Source organism: Schistocerca piceifrons, chromosome 1, assembly GCF_021461385.2.
Source record: "Schistocerca piceifrons isolate TAMUIC-IGC-003096 chromosome 1, iqSchPice1.1, whole genome shotgun sequence".
Lineage (NCBI taxonomy): Eukaryota > Metazoa > Arthropoda > Insecta > Orthoptera > Acrididae > Schistocerca > Schistocerca piceifrons.
The window spans coordinates 57863147-57875000 of record NC_060138.1 but is presented as its reverse complement, the minus strand read 5'-3'; positions in this window follow the sequence as shown (position 1 = coordinate 57875000).

Here is an 11854-nt window from a genome sequence, read left to right as displayed (position 1 = left end):
TGGTTCAACATTTTTCAGTATAACAGACGGAGATAGCATAGTAGATTCATTTGGTATAGAATTAATTACATTTTGGAATGAGAGTATGTGTGTGTCCCAATCAATATGCCTTTTATGGCAGTATATTCTACACAGTTTACCAATTTCTTTCATTAATCGTTCACAAGGGTTCGAAGAAGCATGGTACTTGGATATATATATCGGAGAAATGTTTCTAGCTCGTAACATACGTGTCCATATAGCAGATCGAAACTGTGATCCATTGTCAGAAATTACTTTCAACACATACCCTACATGAAATAGAAAATGTTGTACAAATGCTTTCGAAACAGTTTTAGCAGTAGCTTTGCGTAATGGAGTGAAGGTAATAAATTTTGAAGTGAGTTCAACAGTGACAAAGATGCAACATAAACCTCTATTAGTTCTGGGAATCGGACCAAAAATGTCTACAGCGACCATATGTCTTAATTTAACAGGCACAATGGGATGTAATGGAGGAATATGAGAAGTTGTGTCTGACTTAGCTTTCTGGCAGATTTTACATGACGCTAAAACTCGTCGAATACGTTTCTCCATGATGGTAAAATAACAGTTCTGTCTTAGTATAAGAAAACATTTTCTAGCTCCGTAATGTGCGTAACTTAAATGAGTATACCAGATTAATTTGTTAACAAGCTCGTCAGGAATGCATAATAACCAATTCTTGCTGTCAGGATGAGAGCGGCGAAACAGAATGTCATTGCGTACAGTGTAATGGTTTCTAATCGTAACATTATTCCTATCTTGCCAAAGGTGTTTAATCTCTTTCCACACATTGTCTTTACTTTTCTGTTGTGCTATGTCTTGTAATGACGACGAAATGAAATTTTCAAATGCAACTTGTTGAATGTACATGGCGCTGAAATTTGCTTTGCAGAAGTTGGTTGCGACGTCTTGCTGATTGTTGCTGAGAGAACGAGATAGTGCGTCTGCTACAACATTTTGTGTTCTGGGAATGTGAACTATTGTAAAATTTAATTCCTGTAGATAAAGTTTCCATCTGCTTAATCTATCGTGTGTAAACTTAGCCGAAAGTAAAAAATTGTATCGCTCTGTGGTCTGTGTAAACGGTGGTATGTCTTCCATAATGAAAGTGCCGAAATCTCATGAAAGCCAAACAACACATAATGTTTCCAGTTCTGTAACAGAATAATTTCGTTCAGCAGGTGACAAAATGCGACTTGCAAATGTGATGTTTTTAATTACTGTACATCCATCTTCTTCAATTTCCTGAAAAATACGTACGCCTAAAGCGGTGTTAGAACTGTCGGTGACAATGGAAAAATTTCTAGTGAGATCTGGGTGCGATAAAAGTGGTGCATCCAACAAGGCATGTTTCAAATAACATTTTCGTGAACAAGATTCTGCGTGTCAAAAGTATTGCTTGCGTTACTGGAATATGCAACCTGTACTGTATTTAATCAAATTCCATCGGACGTGTTATTATTTTCAGGAGGATGCTGTGGCATTTCAACTATTTGAACTGTTCTGTTATTTCTTCCTGATGTATTACGTTCTGGATGATACCTACTGTCTGGTTCATTCATGATAATATGTTGTTGCTGATGTTCTTGCTGCTGATAAGATCGACTGTTATTAAATGTACGCTGAAAATTGTGCTCATTGTTTTTACGTCTGTCGTGATAATCATTTCTATTCGGTGCATTGCGATAGGAATTGAAATACTGTGTTTTCTGTACGTAGTTATTTCCTTGTTGCTGTGCGCTACTATTTGTTGGAGCTGAGACTATACGTGCACGCGGCTAAATATTAGAGTTTGGTTGACCTTGTAGACTGCATTGTTGGTTAGGTATGCTAACCGGCTGGCTTTGATGCTGTTGCGGTGAAAAACCTCTATTGTTACCGAAATGTGTTTGCTATTGCTGATAAATTTACACATACTGATGATTAAGATTTTATCTGTTATTAAAGTTACGGCGATAGTTGTCATTTCGGGAGTGTCTAAAGAGAACTGTCACTTTCGGTAAAATTTTATTACAGATACAAATTGCTTATAATCAACGTTCTTGTCACTGAATGTGTGAACAGGTTCACGATTACATAAGAATCTGTTTGTCTGTGTCTTTTTCGGATTTTAAGTCGCGTAGCTTTTCGGATTTTAAGTCGCGTAGTCTCTGTAAATCGTTTAGGTTACACTGGCTGTACGAGTGTGAGAAATGTTCGGAATGGCGCGTATGCTGTGCTGTGTTATTGAGTGAAACATTTTTCATTTCTGTTACTTTAATACGTTCGTCATTCTGCTTGTTCTGTTGTTCACATTTCTTATCGACTTCCGTATCCACAGTGTGTGAAAGTTCTGGTGACTTTAAATTAAACTCGTCGTGTACCTGTGCTCTGTCATTTTCAAATACTTTAGGTTTTCTTACGGATAAGAATTTCTCGTGATCAACGTTATCGTCTCTGAATGTGTGAACAGGTTCACGATTGCATAAGAATTTATTTGTCTCTGTCACTTCATATTCTAAGTCACGTAGTATCTGTAAATTGCCTAAGTGACACTGGCTACGTGAGTGTGACAAATGCTCGCAACGTGGCGTATTCTGTGACGTATTAGTGACTGAAACACTTTTCATTTCTATCACTTTAACACGTTCGTCAATTTGGTTGTTCTGTTGTTCACATTTATTATCGACTTCCGTATTCAGAGTGTGTGAAATTTCTGGTGACTTTAAATTAAACTCGTCACGTATCTGTGTTGCGTTTTTAGGACATTGTTCAGCGACTGCACTAATTTCATCTCTAATTGGTTCTGCTGTCGCTGCATCTGCATTACATAATTCTTGTACAATAAATGTAATTTCTTCATTACTGTTCCTGGCATGAGCCTTACTTTCTTCACATGATTGTTCTTTCGTGTCGTGACGTTGCACGGTAACAGTTGTAATCTGTAACTTGTTTGTTCTGTTCGTAAAGGTTGTCTTGTTTTTCGTTCGTCAGTTTGAAACTTTCATAAAATTGTTTGCGCGATTCATTAAGTTGTTTGAAATGGTTGGCGAAACTTTCATCCAGTTGTTTATAATGGTTGTCTACTCTTTCATTTTTGTTGTTTGAAAATTTCATTCATTTGTCGTAAAAATGTCATAACCTGATCCCAGCTAATATTATCGACTCTATTCTCTGTGCTGTTTGATAGCGTACCTGCAATTGTCACGTTTTGTGTAACCATTCGGTCATTTTGTGATTCTTGAAAATGTTTGCCAATCGGATGTGCACTATTAGTCACTACAGCGGAATTAAATATATCTGTGGTACTCTGATTACACTTTTCATTTCTGTTAGAAAAATTTGTCTGTTCGTCACGAAAATCCTGCAAACCGGGTGGGTCAAGCTGGGCAGCGCTCATTGCAACAGAACGCCCTCTTCATCAATTGTCGTCAAATTAAAAGAGGACACAATTGAATTCGTTTGTTCATCATTAGGATTAAAATCAACATTAGTGGTCAGTACACACTGATTGTCCATAAATGGAGGATTGTCATCATTACACTGCGTGCCGCAAGTACTATCGGTCAAGTTATTTAAGTCGGTTATTTCACTCACTATACATCGCGATGTGCTATTAACAGTTTTTCGCGGCATTTTTCTCAAAACAAATTAATCACATATGAAATAAGCACAATTCTAAAAAGCAACAAACACAAATACAACAAAGAGCAGCGAATTGCCGATGATCTGTGAAAGAAAGTGACAAGATTAGTAAATGCGTTGCGCCAAATGCTAATTATATTTAAGTAAATAAGTGCAGATATATGACTACTTATCAGAAGATTCACAAAGAAATACGATCCTGGTTCGGATGTCGCCAAGTGTAACCTCGCCGCAATAAAGTTAGTCAGTATTAACTGAATAATAAAGTGAGCCAAGCGAAACCTCCTTGTAAAATTAATGAATAAAAGTTGCGCAAATGTAAACTCTCCACAAAATATCGTTAAGGGATGAGGATTGATCACAAACCCACAATAACATTAATTAAATAATGAACCATGAACTGAATGTAACAACCCAACAGCAGTAATTAAACCTGACAAATTTTATAAGGACAGCAGCGCTGACCTACGGCCCTGAGAAATAATAAAAACCAAAATTCTTACTTCAGTAAAACTGCATCTATATCTGCTCTTATTTTTCGGCATAGCTTCGTGCAATGCTTGCTTATATTTAATTTTGATTCTTGGAGGGAATGCATAGGAAATATTATTTAGCTTGAAATGAATCTTTTTCTTTAAAAAAAGTTACTTTATAGAAAAAGTTATTATTGGGACATCATTTTGAACAAATTAATTACAATTAACATACGTTATTAACTGAGAACAGTGCTGCTTCATTACCTTCTACAATAATACACATGGTCCACCACAATCCTGACCAGATTCGGAAGAACTGCACGCCGTCGACGCATGCCGACGCCCGCTCAGTACAACCGTCCATTCGCTGTAACTACTGTCGACAGACTGCTACTACTCTCCAACTGACTACTCTCTGCCCACTCGCCACACACTACTGCCGACTGACTACTACTGCAGACAGAGTACAACTCGCAACTGAACACTCGCGCGGTCAAGCGCAGACTAGTAACGATAAATGACTCTCTGGTCAGAGATTCTGTCATGCCTTGCCATCGCTGGTAATGAATACATATGAAACGTACGCGTTTCACGGTCAATGCTGAGGCCACGGTAGGTAAGGGTGGGGGTGAGGCGGACAGGATGGGCGCAGACGGTAAGGGAGAAATCCAGGAGCCAGAAGGAGCGAGTGGTATGAACTAGGATGATTGCCTGGGTCTTACAAGGATTGATTTTCAGGAGCCACTGGTTACACCATGCCGTAAAAAGGTCAAGGTGATGCTGGAGAAGGCGTTGGGACCCTTGGAGGGTACGAGTGAGGGCGAGTAATGCAATGTCATCGGCATATTGCAAGATGTGTATTGGGGGGGGGGGAGGGTTTCGGGCATATCTGCCGTGTACAGGAGGTAGAGGGGAGAGGACAGAGCCCTGGGGCACACCTGTAAAGGGGTAGAAGGTGTGGGAATTGGCAATATGGATGGTAACATAGGAGGGCTAGTGGGAGAGGAAGGAGGCCATCAGACGGATGTAGTTGACAGGAAGGATGTAGGTTTGGAGTTTAAACAGACCAGGATGCCAAACACAGTCGTATGCCTTTTCGAGGTCGAGAGAGACAAAAATGGCAGAGCGACGGGAGTGAAGCTGGAGGGAGAGGAGATGAGTGAGGTGGAGGAGTTGGTCATCAGGAGAGAAGGAAGGTTGAAAGCCACACTGGGTGTTGTGGAGGAGGTGATTTGTATGGTCCATGACGTCAGTTAAGAGGGAATAATCAAATTGAGGATCATCTGGTATGGAAAAAAACATCAGAGAGGTGAGAGGCAAAGTGGTTGGCCTTACTGAGGTTGTCAGGAAAGGGACAGTCATCAAGAAGCAGAGGTTAGTGGGGGGTAGGGTGGTTCCCAGTAAGGCAGTGGAAAGCAGACCAATACTTGGATGAGTTCATTGTTGGCATGGTGTTGAGTTGTGTACATGTCTGGCAACAGGTGCGATGTTTCTACGCAGTTAGCAGGTTGCGGATGTGTCGATGTAATTGCCGGTGGCGGGTAAGTGTGTCCTGCTCACGAGTGGGGAGAAAAGAGCGGTAGAGGCGGCGGAACTCCCGAAGGAGAAGGACGGCCTGTGGAGGCAGGGTAGGGCGGTGAGGGAGGATGGCTTTGGTGGGGATATGGGTGGCAACGGCGTCAGACAAGGTCTGGTGCAGGAAGGCAGCATCGTGAGAGATGTCATCAGGAGACTGGATGGTAAGGTCGAGGCCTTCAACCTGGGTAGGCAACCCAGTTGGCACAGGAGTAATCATGGCCAAGGTTAGGAGGGATGTTGGGGTGAGGAGCTTGACGGGGATGGCGATCACTAGAGATAGTGAGGAGAACAGGAGCATACTCACTGCTAGTGGGGTCAAGGACATCTCCAGTGATGCGCCCAAGGAGGTTGGGAGAGGCAAAGACCACATCGGGAGTGGTGCTGGATTTGGGTTGGCTATGCTGGGGGAGGGGAACCAGGTCTCCCTGGAGGGAGGTGATAAACCAATGCCACCCCTGGACGTCGGCAGGATCACGCCTGTGGATACTGAGGTCAGCAGCAATCACGTAGTTTGGGAAGGTGCAGTCAATGTGGGCCAGGGAATCGTACGCGATGGGGGTGCGAGGGCTGACATAAATGGTGACACAGGTGACTGTAAGGGTGGGGAAGAAGAGGCTGAGGGTGAGATGCTCGGCAGGATTGTTAAGGAGAGGTTGGGGCCGGACAGGGAGGTGCTTGAGGTGGCCTATAGCTGTAGCTGCGAGCGCCTTCTGGTCCACTTTTAGTGTGAGGGCGCCACAATGGAACACGTGGTCCCAGCAGCCAATAGCGGCGGCCCCGATAGCATACTTAAGCGCCTGCCTCGCGCTCAGCCAGTTTCACCGTCACCCCCCCTCTCATTACCCTTGTCTAACTCTCCCCTCCCATGGTACAACAACCCTACTGCGCCACGCGCCTGAGGGTACGGATTATCGGTGCAGTGAAGGGTGTAAGAAGCTGTGGAGATGGAGATACAGGGTTGAAGGAAGGTTTCATATAGGACGAAGGCATCCACGCGGTGGTGATGGAGGGTGTGGAGAAAGAGGAGGTTGGGGTTGGGCAGGGAGCGAATATTGTGGTACAGGATACGGTAGGGACAACTGGCTGAGCGCGAGGCAGGCGTTTAAGTCTGCTATCTGGGGCGCCGCTATTGGCCGCTGGGACCACATGTTCCATTGTGGCGCCCTCATACTAAAAGCGGACCAGAAGGCGCTCGCAGCTACAACTATAGGCCACCTTAAGCACCTCACTCTCCGGCTCCAACCTCTCCTTAACAGTCGTGCCGAGCATCTCACCCTCAGCCTCTTCTTCCCCACCCTTGCTGTCACCTGTGCCACCACTAATGTCCGCCGTCTGCTTCGCGCCTGCTGTGCAGCGAGCTACCTTAATTTAAGTATTAACTGTATTTTTATTACTTGTCACTTCTTCTTCCGTGTGTTTTTGCTTTTAGGAAGCTTTAATTGTCGAGTGCTATTAATAGTGTTCCATCGATTTCGTGTTTGTTTTGAATACAGTCAGAGAGAGTCCCTTTAGTCAACCATAGTGCCAGTAGTACTAGTGTTTGTTTTCAATACAGTCCAGAGGCAGGTAGTGCTATTTTCATTGTTTTCTACAAGAAGTGGCTAGCAATCACAGTTTAGTCAATAATCAGCCGCCTTTAGTGAATTAGCAGTCTAGTTAAAAGTTGATTAACTCTCTTCAGTAAATTGATTCCTTAGGATGGATAGGATGTTTGATTGCTGTGTACAGACGCAGGAGGAGCTGGCCACTGTTCGCGAACAGCTGGACATGTTGATGGCCGCGGTTAGCCGTCTTCAGGCTGCTGCCTCGGAGTGTAGCGGCAGTGGGGAGTCTGGTGCGTCGCAAGGTACACCCCAGGTGTTACATGCTTCACCCACTCTCCCTGCTGTCGAGACATCTTTGTGGGTACCGGGGGGGGGGGGGTTGGACCACCCTCACCCCAACGGGAGCGGCGGGTTCAGAGGCGTTCGCGGCGCACAAGGCGGAGGGTAAATGTTTGAGGCCGGCCGTGTGGCATCACCTGCTCTGCCTGTGAGTGGCTTTGTGGGTTGCTCCTTCAGCAAGGGCTGAGCAGGCACACGGGGGGAGCGGTTTATTAGTTATTGGGAGCTCCAACGTTAGGCGGATGATGGAGCCCCTCAGGGAAATAGCGGAAAGGTCGGGGAAGAAAGCCAGTGTTCACTCTGGCTGCTTGTCGCGGGGTCTCATCCGAGATATGGCCCTAGCGGCGGCGATAGAGAGCACTGGGTGCACCTGACTGCAAATTGTTGCTCATGTCGGCACCAATGACTAATGCCGTCTGGGTTCAGAGGTCATCCTCAGTTTGTACAGGCGGTTGGTGGAATTGGTGAAGGTGGAAAGCCTCACTCAAGGGGTGGAATCAGACCTAACTATTTGTAATATCGTTCCCAGAACCGATCGCGGTCCTCTGGTTTGGAGCCGAGTGGAAAGCTTAAACCAGAGGCTCAGACGATTCTGCGGAGATCTGGGGTGCAAATTTCTCGACCTCCGCTATCGGATGGAGAAATGTAGGGTCCCCCTGAATAGGTCAGACGTGCACTACACGCCGGAAGCAGCTACAAGGGTAGCGGAGTACGTGTGGAGTGCACATGGGCGTTTTTTAGGTTAGAGAATTCCCTCCCTAGGCCCGACAAGACGCCTCCTGAGACGCGGCGAGGTAGGAGTAGGCAAAATGCAACACAGAGTAACAATATTAATGTGCTAATAGTAAACTGAAAGAGCGTCTATTGAAAGGTCCCAGAACTGCTCTCATTAATAAACGGTCACAATGCCCATATAGTACTAGGGACAGAAAGTTGGCTGAAACCAGACGTAAACAGTAATGAAATCCTAAACTCAGATTGAAACGTAGACCGCAGAGACAGGCTGGGCAGTGAAGGGGGAGGCGTGTTTATAGCGATAAGAAGTGCATTAGTATCGAAGGAAACTGACGGAGATCCGAAATGCGAAATGATTTGGGCGAAGGTCACGGTTAAAGCAGGCTCAGACTGTTGTAACTTGGCAAGACAGCCAAGCCACTATGATTGGTAGCCGAAAGGCACGCTTTAAGCTCAACCAGGCTGGCGTGAGGTCTGGAACATTTAAGGAAGTTAGACTTTAGCAAAAAAGGTCGTAGCTGTTGGAATACTTAACTTTAATCCATAATTGGCGAACATCGGTCTGACGGTACATGCATCACAAGATAAATTGCAAATGATAATGGCGCCTTGCTAGGTCGTAGCAAATGACGTAGCTGAAGGCTATGCTAACTATCGTCTCGGCAAATGAGAGCGTAATTTGTCAGTGAACCATTGCTAGCAAAGTCGGCTGTACAACTGGGGCGAGTGCTAGGAAGTGTCTCTCGACCTGCCGTGTGGCGGCGCTCGGTCTGCAATCACTGATAGTGGCGACACGCGGGTCCGACGTATACTAGCGGACCGCGGCCGATTTAAGCTACCACCTAGCAAGTGTGGTGTCTGGTGGTGACACCACATTCCTCCCCCGCAAATTAGCGGACGGTGGTGTTATAAGGCTTCCGCCCGCCGTGGGGAGGACCCCATGTTGACGTATGCGACGAGGTGGGGAGCCTAACAACAGGCGAGGCTGTGCCACACGCACCCTGCCATTCAGCCCGAGGGGAGCTAGGAAACGCCTGAAAACCTACTTCAGGGTGCACGCCAACATGCGGTGTATGCGCCCGTATAGAGACAGGAGGGCCGAAGGGTCGACCTCCATCGGGTCGGGGCACCCGACGGGCGAAAACGACATATGGTCCGGAGCGGGCAAGCGTTCCATTGCGGAGGACAACTGGTCACGGGAAGCGATCGGCGGCGCGTGACCCAGGGAGGCGCCCGGCGGTTGCAGCGACGCGTCCACTGCGTGCGTCGCCGGCGGGAGAACAGGCGGCGGCGGCTGTGGCGGCGGCGCGTCGCCATGGGGAATATGGAAGGCAGCGTCGGTAACACCTGGGGCTGAGGCGAGCCAGTAGATGGATCCCCAGGGCGCTGACCGGACGGCACCATCGCTGAAAGCAGACGGGGAGCGGCAGAACCCATGTGAGGACAGAGGCGCAGCTGATTGAGATGCCGACGCACCTCACCAGAGGCCCCCAAAACCAGATACATAGCGCGGCCGAGGCAGGGAAGAATGCGCCCTGCGAGCCAACGCCGTGAACCTCGATAGTTGCGGTAGTAGACAACGTCGCCTGGAGCAAAAGCAGGTGTCTGCCGCTGCACAGGAACCTGATGCGGCGGATGTCGCAAAGACATCAAGGTGCGATGAGGGGAACCGTGGAGCAACTCAGCCGGCGAGCAACCATCTCGGGGCTGAGAGCGATACGAGGACAAAAAGAGCAATAACGGGTCCTCCGGAGAATGCGACGCTTTCAACTTGAACATCTGTGACTGGGAAGTCCTGACCAAACGTTCAACGGCACCGTTGGACTGTGGCGAAAACGGCGCGGACGTCAGATGTTGAATACCATTGGCCTTGCAGAATGACTGAAATTCTGCGGACATGAATTGTGGGCCACTGTCGGAAACAATAGTCTGTGGATGACCTTCAATGCAAAAGATAGCGGACTACGATTGGTTGGTGGCAGAAGACATCGTGGAAGACATCCGGACAACAAATGGAAAATTACTGAATGAATCCACCACAATCAACCAACGAGCATTCCAGAAAGGACCAGTAAAATCGATGTGTAAGCGTTGCCAAGGGGAAGTTGCTTTTGGCCATGCAAAAAATTTCCGCGGTGGTGCGGATTGTTGTTCGGCACACGCCATGCAAGAAGAGCACATATTCGTAATCGCAGCATCGATTCCGAACCAAGTACAGTGCTGACGAGCAAGTTGTTTCGTTCGCACTATACCCCAATGTCCTTGGTGGAGAAGCTTTAAGACAGAGGACTGTAACGAACGTGGGACTACGACCATGGACTTATCATTATCAGAACGCAACAGCAAAACATCACGTCGCACAAGAAGTCTCTCCTTGTGAGCAAAAAATCGGCGAAACCACGGATCCCCGATCCGTGACTTTGATAAGAGCCATTGCGTAGCAACGAAACGCAGAACGGTAGCAAGGACAGGGTCGGCAGCTGTTGCTGTAGCTACACGACGAAAATCAATCGGAAACGATTCGACCACGTCATCGGTTTCCGAATCAATGAACATGCAAGCAAGTTCGGAGGAATCGAATGCTCTATCCTCAGCAAGAGGCAAACGGGATAACGCAACGGCGTTTCCGTGCTTAGCAGTGGACCGATTCAAGATATCGTAGCGGTACTGCAAGAGGAAAATAGACCAGCGAATGAATTTCTGCGCTGTACGTGGAGGTACAGGTTTGGTCGGATGAAAAAGCGATGTCAAAGGTTTGTGGTCTGTGATGATGGTGAAGTGACGACCATACAAGAAATCATGAAACTTTGTAACACCAAATACGAGAGCCGATGCTTCTTTCTCGATCTGTGAATAATTTCGTTGCGCAGACGAGATCAATTTGGACGCAAAGGCAATAGCGCGATCGTGCGAACCCTCTTTGTGCGCAAGCACAGCACCGATCTCGGAATCCGATGCATCCACCGTCAACAAAAGGGGCTTCCGGGGATCGAATGGCGTAAGGCAAGTATTGGAAAGCAACGCCGATTTCAACTGGCGAAAGGCGCGTTCGCATTCCGTCGTCCAGACGAACAGAACACCTTTACGGCGTAAGCGATGAAGCAGAGCTGAAATGGAAGAGGCGTGGCGCACATAGCGATGATAGTAATTTATTTTTCCCAGCACACTCTTCAGCTGCTTCAAATTCTGCCGTAAAGCAAGTCTTGTATGGCACGGAGGTGCTCTGGACTGGGATGTATGCCTTGGGCGTGAGTACATGTCCCAGATAAGGCAAATCACGAGCAAAAAACACACATTTGTCCTTCCGCAAGCTAAGACCATTTTGTCGCATGAGCTGAAATAATGTTCTGAGATTGGCTAAATGTTCTTCTTCCGTCTGTCCGGAGATCACAATATCGTCCAGATAGTTTGCTGCAGTAGGGACCGACGCACAAATAGTTTGTAAATATTGCTTAAACAATGCAGGGACGGATGCACACCCGTATGGCAGTCCTTTGAATTAGTACAAACCAAGATGCGTGTTAACCACCAAAA